Source organism: Xyrauchen texanus, chromosome 2 (assembly GCF_025860055.1).
Source record: "Xyrauchen texanus isolate HMW12.3.18 chromosome 2, RBS_HiC_50CHRs, whole genome shotgun sequence".
NCBI classification, from domain to species: domain Eukaryota; kingdom Metazoa; phylum Chordata; class Actinopteri; order Cypriniformes; family Catostomidae; genus Xyrauchen; species Xyrauchen texanus.
In genome coordinates this window covers 15,885,145-15,896,938 of record NC_068277.1, presented here as the reverse complement: position 1 = coordinate 15,896,938, position 11,794 = coordinate 15,885,145, and the positions used below count along the sequence as shown (strand labels likewise).

Genomic DNA, 11,794 nt, shown 5'->3' with positions numbered 1-11,794 from the left:
GGCCGACCTCTACAGTTCGAGTAGCTGGAAAATGCAAAACGCATGTGCCTGCAGCCTCTGTTGCCACGGTTCGGGTTCGAATACATAAGGAGCTACCTGAGGCTGCGGGTGTGGTGATACACGAACCAGGGACGACACCACTGCCGGGGGGATTGGTCCTAGTCCCCACTGTGGTATCGTTTGGTAAACGTGTGTTCCCGGTACAGGTGTTGAATCTAGCACCTCAAGATGTCTGGCTGCCTCCTAAAGTAAGGCTGGGGGTACTGACCCCAGGTCGCCAGGTCGAGGGTGGTTCCTGTGACGTAGCGTTTCAGAGGATTTCTGGGGATCATGAGGAAGTTACTGTTAGTGTAAGGTCAATGACAGAGACCCAAGGTGACTTGCAGTGTCCATCGGACAAGGTACAGATAGGTGGAACTCCTGTGCAACAGACGGAGTTACGAGCATTGCCGAGGCGGTATGCGGATGTGTTCGCGGTGAGTGATGAGGGGGGATAGCTGTCAAGTGTCTTTCAGACACGGGCAGCAATGTAAGTACATTGGCTGAGAGCTTCTTTAGAGGGCACCTACATGGGGAAGATAAGGATATACACAGCACTACTAAATGGTTAAAGATTAGCCGCTAACAAACTGCCTCTCCCGTATTTGGGGTACGTTGAGTTAGATATCCAGGTAATGGGGGTGACAATTCCAGGCTGCGGATTCTTGATAGTCCGAGATCGGGGGGATGGTGAGGTTGATCATTCACCTCCAGGCATTATCGGCATGAACATTGCTCAGCGCTGTAAGCAGCTGATTTTGGCAGAATTTGATAATGCTCTGGCGGGAACGTTAGACTCAGATTGGCGAAACGCCTTTAGTATGGTACACGAAGCAGCACCGATTGGGCCGACCTCTACAGTTCAAGTAGCTGGAAAATGCAAAACGCATGTGCCTGCAGCCTCTGTTGCCACGGTTCGGGTTCGAATACATAAGGAGCTACCTGAGGCTGCGGGTGTGGTGATACGCGAACCAGGGACGACACCACTGCCGGGGGGATTGGTCCTAGTCCCCACTGTGGTATCGTTTGGTAAACGTGTGTTCCCGGTACAGGTGTTGAATCTAGCACCTCAAGATGTCTGGCTGCCTCCTAAAGTAAGGCTGGGGGTACTGACCCCAGGTCGCCAGGTCGAGGGTGGTTCCTGTGACGTAGCGTTTCAGAGGATTTCTGGGGATCATGAGGAAGTTACTGTTAGTGTAAGGTCAATGACAGAGACCCAAGGTGACTTGCAGTGTCCATCGGACAAGGGACAGATAGGTGGAACTCCTGTGCAACAGGCGGAGTTACGAGCATTGCCGAGGCGGTGTGCGGATGTGTTCGCGGTGAGTGATGAGGATCTCGGGTACACCGATCGGGTAAAACATGAGATCCCTGTGACAGACAACATCCCTGTTGCCCAAGCGTACAGACGGATACCACCAAACCAATTCGAGGAAGTGAGAGAGCATATTTCAGGGCTACTTAAGAAGGGTGTCATTAAGGAGAGCTCAAGTTCTTACGCTTCCCCGGTGGTGTTCGGAAGTCAGACGGGAGTCTGCGGCTCTGCGTAGACTACCGGAAGCTGAACTTAAAGACACAGCGCGACGCGTTTCCCCTGCTGAGAATAGATGAGAGCCTAGGTGCACTGTGTAAGGCCCAGGTGTTCTCATCTATCGACCTTGCGAGCGACTATCATCAGGTAGCCGTCCATGAGAAGGACTGACATAAGACCGCCTTTGTCACGCCTTTCGGGCTGTATGAGTATTTACGGATGCCGTTCGGTCTTTGTAATGCGCTGGCGACATTCCAGAGACTCATGCAGACCATAATGAGCGATCTGGTTTTCCAGATGGTGCTCGTTTACTTAGATGATCTGTTAGTTTATTCAAGTACGTTCAAGAGTCACCTGATCAGGCTTGAGACTGTGCTCCGTAGGCTGAGGGAGACCGGATTGAAGGTTAAAGTGGAGAAATGCCACTTTCTCCAATCAGAAGTAAAGTTTTTGGGACACCTTGTGTCAGCCCAAGGGGTAGGCCCTGACCCTGACAAGGTGAGCGCAGTAAAACAGTGGCCCATGCCGAGCACGGCAAAAGAGTTGCGGTCCTTCTTGGGGTTCTGCAGTTACTACCGCAGGTTTATTGCAGGTTTTTCCAAAGTGGCGGGACCGTTGCACTATGTTGCCAATGTGTGCACTCCGAAGACTAGGGGAGCTCGGTGCGACAGATTGTTCGAGGGCTCTTGGACACCTGAGTGCCAGCGAGCGTTTGAGCACCTCAAGAGAGAGCTGACTTGCGCTCCGTTGCTGGGATATGCTGACTTCACTCTCCCTTTTGTCTTGGAGACAGATGCGAGTAATTTGGGCCTGGGAGCTGTCCTGTACTAGCATCAGGGTGGAAGAAAGACGGTAATATCCTACGCGAGTCGGAGGTTGAGGGGTGCCGAACGTAATGACCGAAACTACAGCAGTATGAAACTGGAGCTCCTGGCGTTAAAGTGGGCCGTAGTAGAGAAGTTTAGGGGTTATCTGCTAGGGTCTCAGTTCACTATCTTCACCGACAACAACCCTCTCTGTCACCTGAACACTGCCAAGTTGGGAGCAGTGGAGCAACGGTGGGCGGTGCAGCTGGCTTTGTTCGATTTCGAGGTCCTCTATCGGCCGGGGCGTTGTAATACAGCGGCTGATGCCCTCTCCCAGATGCCAGGGCTGGAGGAGGTGGAGGTAGTGACTGAAGATGCTGATTATGATGGCTGTGTAGCTATTTGCAATGAGCTGCGTGAGGGAACAGCCATAGAACCAGACCTTCCAGTGTTAGGACTGGCTCCGGTGGAGCTACTAGAGGGGGAAGATAGCCCGGAGTCTGGCCTTGGAAACACTCCGACATTACCGGGGTATACTAAGGAGGAGCTCTGTCGCTTTCAGGATGCAGACCCTGCCCTGAGCCTCCTGAAGCAGTTTTGGCATGCCAGGAGGAAGCCCTCTGCCCGCGAGAGATGGGGATTGTCTCGGCATGTACGGTCTTTGCTCAAGCAGTGGGGAAGAATCAGGGAAGAAGGAGGATTATTGTACCGGGTAGTTGATGATGTGTTTCTGGGTGAGTGTCAGCAGCTGTTACTTCCTACTTGTTTGGTTGAGCAAGTGCTACGGAGTGTCCATGACCAAATGGGGCACCAAGGTATTGAGAGAACGTTGGGCTTGCTCAAACAAAGGTGCTATTGGGCAGGGATGCATGAGGCTGTGGACAAGTGGGTGAAAATCTGTCAACGGTGTGTGCTGGCTAAGATGCCACAGCCTAAGATACAGGCATCCTGGACACCTTTTTTGGCTTCCCGGCCTTTGGAAGTGGTAGCTGTTGATTTTACTACCCTAGAGGCTGCCTCTGATGTTCGAGAGAATGTTCTTGTGGTGACCGATGTCTTCACTAAGTTTAGTCAGGCGTTCCCTACACGAGATCAGAAGGCGGATACCACCGCTAAGATCTTGTTGAAAGAGTGGTTTCTCAGGTACGGGGTGCCACAAAGACTGCACTCTGATCAGGGGAGGAATTTCGAAAGCGCCGTAATGGCCGAACTTTGCAGGTTGTACGGGGTGCGGAAGTCGAGAACCACTCCATATCACCTGCAAGGGAACCCCAAGTGTGAACGATTTAACCGCACGCTGCATGAACTGCTGCATGACCTGCTGCGCTTTTTACCACCCGAAAAGAAACGTAGGTGGCCTGAACACCTGCCCGAATTGGTGTATGCCTACAATGTGACCCCACACTCCTCCACGGGGTATTCCCCGTATTACATGCTGTTTGGAACACAACCGCACCTTCCAGTTGATGCGTTGTTGGGGCGAGAGCCTGAGGGGGGCCAGGAGTCCAACTGGTTGTCTGTTCACAAGGAACGACTCCAAGATGCCCATGCTAGAGCAAGAGAATATGCTGATAAGAAGGTTGCAGAACGAGTTGCCAGGCATGAAAGGGAGGTGTATTGTCCTGAGGTAGCCGTTGGACAGCAGGTGTATTGAAGTATCCAAAAGAGAGCGTGATGTAGTGTCCAGTGTTAGAGATCCCTATGCGCAGGTGTCAGTAGGTGTGTGTGTCGGAGTGGAGAGAAGCGCCATTTATGAGGAATAGAGTGAGAGCTCACTCGTGTTGTTTGAGTGAGTTCGTTGGGCAGTCGAAATATTCTACTGTTGCACCGAATTTGTGTTTCTCCGTGTGCAAGAGATCTTCATGGGGCGAGTTTGAAGAGGCCTCCGTGACGGAGATTGAGCGTGAGTGTTCATTTAAGATGTTTAAGATATTTGTGCTATTTGTTACATTTAATGCTGTGATTTCTGAGGAGGAAGTAAATGATTCCTCTTTCTCCTGTAACAAATGATGTTAGAGGGGAGAAGCGAGACACGTGAGCGTACACATGAATTATTAACTGTTCCTGTACGGTGCAGCTCTTCATAAAGTGAGTGTCATTTATACTGTTCTCTATTACAAATGCATTTATTGAATTAAGGGAAGATCTGATAAGTGAAGTGTTAATGTTCATCTGAGTCCATTTCTAATTTGTCTTAAGAGAAGGAATGTAATGTGGAAAAGTGTTAAATGTACTGATTTTTTCTGATTTGTAAGTATGAGTGGCTTATGTGAATGTATCTTTATTAATCTGTCTATGTTTTATTTTTCTAGAGAACAGTAAAAGCCACTACCGTTGTTTATTAGGGGTTTAATCACTTCAATAAATAATTTGTGTAATTTGTTTAACTTTGTAATATCTGTAACTCCTTTTGGGAAGTTGTGAAGTGACACTGATGTGAATCAATACTCTACTGAGTCATCTAAAGGTGAAATAACCATAAGGGAAGGAGATACATATTTTGACTTTTATTCTTGTTGATTTTCTTTGTTATTTTGGAACATTGTATTTCCGATATACAATTGTTTTGAGTATTGACATCCTATTAAGGTTTTGTTTTGTTCTTTTGCTGCTGTTGTGAGTTTTTGTGTAAAACACCTACACACAAACGGGAACCACAGACATTAATGCCGTGTCTTAAGCGCGGTCGGAAATAAAGAATCCATCTTAGATGTCTTGCTGTGTCTGTGTCTCTTTAACAGGAAGCACGTTTACATGGCCACACAAATATATCTACTTGCATGTGTGTGTGTGTATGTGTTTGCCTGTTTGTAAGAAAACCTGAGCTTCGGCTTGCCCCTCCTTCCAAATGGGAAGGAGTATGCGTAGGAGAGAGTATGTTTCCCATTAGTCTCATCATCTACACTTATACTCCTACTTCACTATGGATACCTGGTATGTGCAATTTTACTCTCTTTAGTTCATAGTTGAGCATGTCATAACTAAACTAATTTGACTCTCAAACAACAACTAAGAAGAATTTTTATCTAAAGAAAGAAAACTGGTGATTTCTATTTCTTTTGTGCTACTTGGCTCTACAGAGTGATTTGGCAGATGTTCAGTGGATGAGTTGTCGCTTATTTGGGCGTTTCATATTTTAGAGGTTCACAGAGAATGTGTTTTTGTATATTTACATAATTAAATGACTTCCAGGTGGAGATAGTTCCAGACTAGCTTGAGGCAGTTTGCTCCCAGAATAAAAACAAATGTTTTAAACTCTTAGATTTTATTAGACAAAATTCCTGCTGAAGCATTATGACTGAAAGGTGAGAGTATGTGACAAGAGTGCACTGTTAATCATGTTAACACACTAAAATTGAAAACCTGTGTTTAATTGCTGCTTTAAAATGTAGTCAAATCATGGTAGTGCCAAAGTTGAAAACTGCTGTGATAAGTTCAGTGCACTGCTTACATTTGTTTTTAAATTGGATTAGTAAGAAAAATCAAGTAGAAATGACAAAAATGACAAGTCAAGAGGATGGAACAAAAAGATGTTATACTGTGTAGTACTTAAAATATTCAAATCATTGTAATGTGAAATTGTTTCTGCAAAACAAGCATATTCACCCAAGGCTTTGCCATACCTGTTAATTTCCATGTTATAATTTTTTTTTTTTTTTTTTTACAATTAAATCTAATGAGCTTTTAATTATAACACAAATATTACAAAAGAAAGAACAAGAAGAAAGGAGAGAAATAAAATCCTTTAAATATCCAGCAGGTTATGAGATTACAATACTCCTTGTAATATAACAGGGCAAATATGAGGTTCTAAATAGTCCAGATAGGGGGTTCAAACCTTATAGAACTGATCTGTTTTCAAATGTATTACACAAGTAAGACGTCCTTTAATTGAAGGAGCCTTATCAATGATCCAATTCAGCAAGATATTTTCTGGCAGCAAAGGTTAAAATATTACATAATGTCCTATTAGCAGATGTTGCAATGTATCCACTTGGTACTCCCAACACCAACGAGACTGGGTCAAATTCCAATTGATTATAAAATATATTTTCCATTTCCCCAACACAAGAGACAATACATCTGCAATCTGTAACATGACCACATACAATGGATTAGGGATTGTCAATTATCTCTCTTATATGTTGAAAACTCTTAACAAAAAGAAGATCCTTTAAAGGAAATTGTGAAAAGGAGGAGAAATCATACCTAACCCACTCCGATATGTACCTCAAGTGGGAACATAACTGATATATCTTAATATTTGGAAAATCTAAACCACCCACAGATACTGGCAAATAGACCACTGACATTTTTAATCTGGGTTTGCATTTATACCATATGAAGGAGTTTAGCCAGCTGTTCAAACCTTTTAACACCCTATTTAAAAACAACATAGCAACCATCCGAAGAGGACATAACAATCTAGGCAAAACAGTCATTTTCAAATGTGATATCCGTCCCAGCCATGATACAGGCAAGGAATTCCAACATTCTAAATTCAATGAATCTAAACAAAATTACATTCATACATCTGTTTCAGTGATGTAGAAACAAAAATGTCCAAATATATAAAGCCTGAAGGCAACCAACTAAAAGGAAAACATGACACAGTATTTGGTTTAGTAATAGTAATGTTAATTTTATATCCAGAGAATGTACTGAACCTATTAATCAACTCAATAAGAGCTGGAACTGACAGTCTTCTCTGGCTCGGATAAAAAATACCAATACATCATCAGCATAAAGTGCAATTTTATGATGTGTAAATCCCACCTGTAAACCTGAAATAGAAGTTGCCGATCTAACTGCTTCAGCTAGTGGCTCTATAGCTATCGCAAATAAGAGCGGCGACAAAGGGTAACCTGGTCTGGTGCCTCTATGCATTAGAAAATAATCTGATCTAAAGCCATAAGTCAATACTGCAGAACATGGATACTGTATACAGACAGCACCCTGACCCATTGAACAAAATTCTCACCTAGGCCGAATTTCTCCCAAAAAAAAAAAGAAAAGATAGGACCATTCAACATGGTCAAATGCCTTCTCTGCATCCAGAGAAAGCACCAACCCATCTATGGATTTCCATTTAAAGGCCTGAATAACATTCAAAAGGTGTCTAATATTGTCTGACGAATTCCTTCCCTGTATAAATCCTGGTTGATCAACTCCAATAATAGTAGGCAGAATTTTTCAAGGCGTATAGCTAACATTTTGAAATGCAATTTTCAGTCAACATTCAGTAAAGCAATTGGTCTATATGAAGAACAGGACAAAGGGCTTTTACCTGTCTTTAATATAAGTGAGATATTTGCCTATTTAAGGGTCCTTGACAATTCTTTAACTACAAAAGAATAATTAAATATCTCTCTTGAAAAGCTCTTGAAACTCCTTAAAGAACTATCCGCAAAACCCATCTGGTCCTGGTGACTTACCACTCTTTAGAGGGTTAATGGCATTAATAACTTTGTGTCTTGTGATTGGGCCATTAAGAGCATCTTTCTGTATATCTGAAATTGTTGGGAGATTAATCCTAAAGAAAACAATCATCCAATTGTTTAAGGTGGTCACCTGTTTTTTTCAGAAGAATTTAGATTCATTTAAAAATCTTTGATTTTTAATTGATACTTATTAATATCACTGTTGTCATGAAATTTTTTATTGTCAGAATCCATAAAAGTTGCAAAAAATTACTATAAAACAAAAAAATAACAAAAAACTATAAACGGGAATGAACCTGCTAAACATGCAGAAACATTCTCTCTCTCTTCTTTGGCAAGCAACCGCCTACCCCACCCAACCCCATTCCCATCCTCAAACATAGGATAAACACAACCTCACTTTGCTTCCCGCAACATGTTACTCATTCACTGAGCGACTTATTTTGTTTATATATCAAACAATCCCACGATAATTTGAAAAACTTAACCCAAACTGTCAATGAATTCAGCAACATCCTCTGGTGAGACAAAGGCTTCTCTGTCCTGTTGATTGTCAGCCTCGGGTTTGCAAGATACAGCAGGGCATATTCTATCTTTATATTCTGTTGCCATTTTTTTGACATCATCGAAAACCTTGCATTTCTTAACCACCATTGCCAAATAGTCATTGAAAAAGGAGAGTCTTGGTCCGACCAGGAGAGTCGGTGCTCCGGCCAGGAACTGTGCCAATACACGTTGTTTGTCCATAAAGTTATGAAACTTCATGATTACGGGCATGGGATGCTATTTGGGTCCCGGTATTGGTGCCAAAGAGCGATGAGCACGATCAAGTTTGATCCGTCCGGCTTTAGTTGTCATCTGTATGTAATCGGGCAGCCACTTTTCAAAGAAATTCACCAGATCACTGCCTTATGTTCCCTTAGGCAAACCAACTAACCGCAAATTACACCTGCACCCTCTATTCTCCAGATCATCAATGTGTGATGACATTTCGTTTCAGCAACTGTAGATTGCCAGGAATCCGTTGTATTCTCCACATCTTTTCCGCCTGGCTTACTCGCTTAACCGTTTGTTAATTTATCGCGGACAGAACAGTATTCTCTTTTGCATCTATCACCTTTATGATGTTATCAGTCAATCTGTCCATAGCCTGAGTAAAGTTTGAGTCTGTACTTTCTTGCTCGTAAACATTCACATCCGCGTCATTCATATTAGCATCTTGCGCATCATAGCCTTTAGCAGGACTCTTTGGCACAGTGTTCTTAGCTCTTGGCATTTTTTTTTAAATAATGACCTAAAGACATGGTACAGTTATCACTTTAACCTGTAGAATGATTTCGCTGAGTGCAAATATAAGTTTACCGGATAATTGAACTAATGTCACGGGAGCTTCCTGAAAAACGTGTCTACTCTATGATGCCATCTTGCTTCCCCATTTGGTGCTAATCTAGCTGGTGGACCAACATAGCCATGACCCAGTCTTGCTGGTTTAGCTAGTTAAGAAGCAGAGACCAACATCCAAAACACATGCTGGTTTTTTAATCAGGGATATAACTACTAATTGGCCAATAGGCAGATTAATCAGATGATATCTAGCCATTTTGACATTATCGACATTAGCTGACTGAGGTGTCTACCAACAATCTTGTTGATGGATAATGCTCAGTTTTTTGTTTTCAGTGAATTATAAGCAGTGTTGGGTAAGTAATAGTAGTTCACAACAAATTACTAATTATTTATAAGAAATTGTAATCAGATTATTTTAATAATAACTTAAAAGTAATTTTAAGAGTAAAAAGTAAAAAAGTAATCACATTACTAATTACTTTATTTTTAATTTATTTTCTAAAACAATTTTCCGCTCCAAAAATGTTCCGCTTCTTGTTCATTATTACACAGAAGTCATACACTCAACACATGACTCATTACAGGGACATAATTAAAGTATTATACATAAATAATATATTAGAAATTAGCATAAACCTATAATTATACTATTTATTAATACTTAATGCACGTACAACACCCCCCCAAAGTTTATACCATGATCAATGGAAACATGTAAATTATTCACACTGTAATTCCCCCAATGTTCAAGCCAAATCTACGTCATTGATGAGACTTATGCTTAGTAATGGAATGTATTTCATGTTTTTCATGGCAGAGCTTGTTGGTGTAAAGATGATTATGTTTTCAGTGCTCCCTGATGTATGCAACCACTGCATTAAATATTTTCTGAGTGAAAACATCTGCAAGTTGAACTTTCACATAGATATCCCCCCACAAGTGCAAAGAGTATACTTTGCAACAAAAAAAAATGCTTAGGTAAACATTGGTTTACAGATGAGAAAATTTGCCCAAGCTTTGTTTCTCAGACTGGATGAAAAGTACATACCTCATGTGCATGTTTGATGTAATAATCCATTTAACCTACAGATTCCAGCCATATGCATTGACATGACATCATTTAGATTTATTAAAATAAATCAATGCCACCATGTTGTAAATCAAATTGAAAAGCCTATAGAGTTTGATCTCCATTTTGGCATTAAGTCACTATGTGATGTTCTAGGATTTCAGTTCTTGTGGGGGCGCAACCCCTTACCTAAGCATAAGCTTATGTGGCTCAAAGGAAAAATTTTGCCATAAATGGAAAGTTCAGACAAAAATAAAAAAAAATGTATCCTCATGTTGTTAAAAACCTATATGACTTTTTTATTCCATGGAATACAAAAGTAGATGTTAGGCATAATATTAACCTATATGGGGCAGTCAGCACATAAACTAATACAGAAATCACATTCTGTAATAGAACACAATTCCAAGTGGATGGCCTTTGGGAACAGAAAATATTATGAGCGTAATGTCTCTCTCTCTATCTCTCTCTCTCAGTGGCGGAGCTAGGGGTTGGTCGTGGCCACCATGGACTGAAGCCTGGCCACCCCATTGGTCACCCCACTCGCAATTGCTGTTTTAGTAATTTCTCTGTACAAATGTACGAACTTAACATGTGTGCACACCAAGGTCGCCAAACCTCTCCATCCCCGTGTCGTTGTATCCACTCACCCCCCAAAGACCGACAATATAAAAATGCTGCCCAAACATTTCTGTGGCACCACAGACTAATTGCTTGCCCCTGCCTGGCCACCCAAAACTCCTGGCTCCGCCCCTTCTCTCTCTCTCTCTCTCTCTCTCTCTCTCTCTCTCTCTCTCTATATATATATATATAACATTTCTAAGTGTAGGCTATTATTTGAAAATTTACAATCAATGTGTTCAGTCACCAATTCTAACACACCAGTAAAAGAGTGTGTATGCACAGTCAAGAGTGTGTGGACGGTGCACACATTTATGGCAGGTTTTTTTCAAAATAAATCCCAATGTGAGTGTGGGAAATTGCATACTAACATATTAATGCCCACTTCGGACAGATCATCAGTTTTGACTTCTCTCTCTCTCTCTCACACACATTCCCGCTGTGTATGTGCCCTGTTTATTCCCTGGTATAAATATCTAGTAAGAAGCATATTATCAGGATGTGTGTATTTAACCGCCAAAGTTTAGAAACCTTGTTTTAGCATGTAATCCTCTTTTAAGGGGAAAAGGCAAACAAGCCCCTCAGGATTTTATTGAAGGCTCGTTGCACATGTGCATAACGTCTTCCAGATCTCTGTTGATAAACACTGAGGACTATGAGCTAGCCACAAGCATATCAAATTAATACGATTAAATGGCTTTAATGCAAAAGACCTTAATAATAATAACAATATTAATATATTTTTTTTCCAAACAATATAAACTTTTGACTTTATAATGGATATAAAACAAGTTTAAGAAAATATATTATTTCTTAGAATAAATGCATGATCATGCCACCCATTTTGCTCAGCCCCACTTGCCCCTAATGTAGAGACGCCACTGGTCAGGGCTATAATTTTAACCTAAATTTTTCAAGGTCTGGCCATAATTTCCATCGA

The 11,794-nt window shown here is 41.8% G+C and overlaps 1 protein-coding gene across 2 annotated transcripts in view; it reads left to right on the top strand.

The window, feature by feature from the left end:
- The first annotated feature begins 5,234 nt into the window (after nt 1–5,234).
- The window catches only part of LOC127619233 (aminopeptidase N-like), a 34,015-nt gene continuing 27,455 nt past the window's right edge, over nt 5,235–11,794 (top strand). Inside the window, exon 1 of one of the 2 annotated variants that reach the window (XM_052092058.1) lies at nt 5,235–5,310. The gene's annotated coding sequence lies outside the window, so the exon portion shown is untranslated. The remainder of the gene's footprint in view (nt 5,311–11,794) is intronic. The other variant, XM_052092067.1, reaches the window with a different exon arrangement.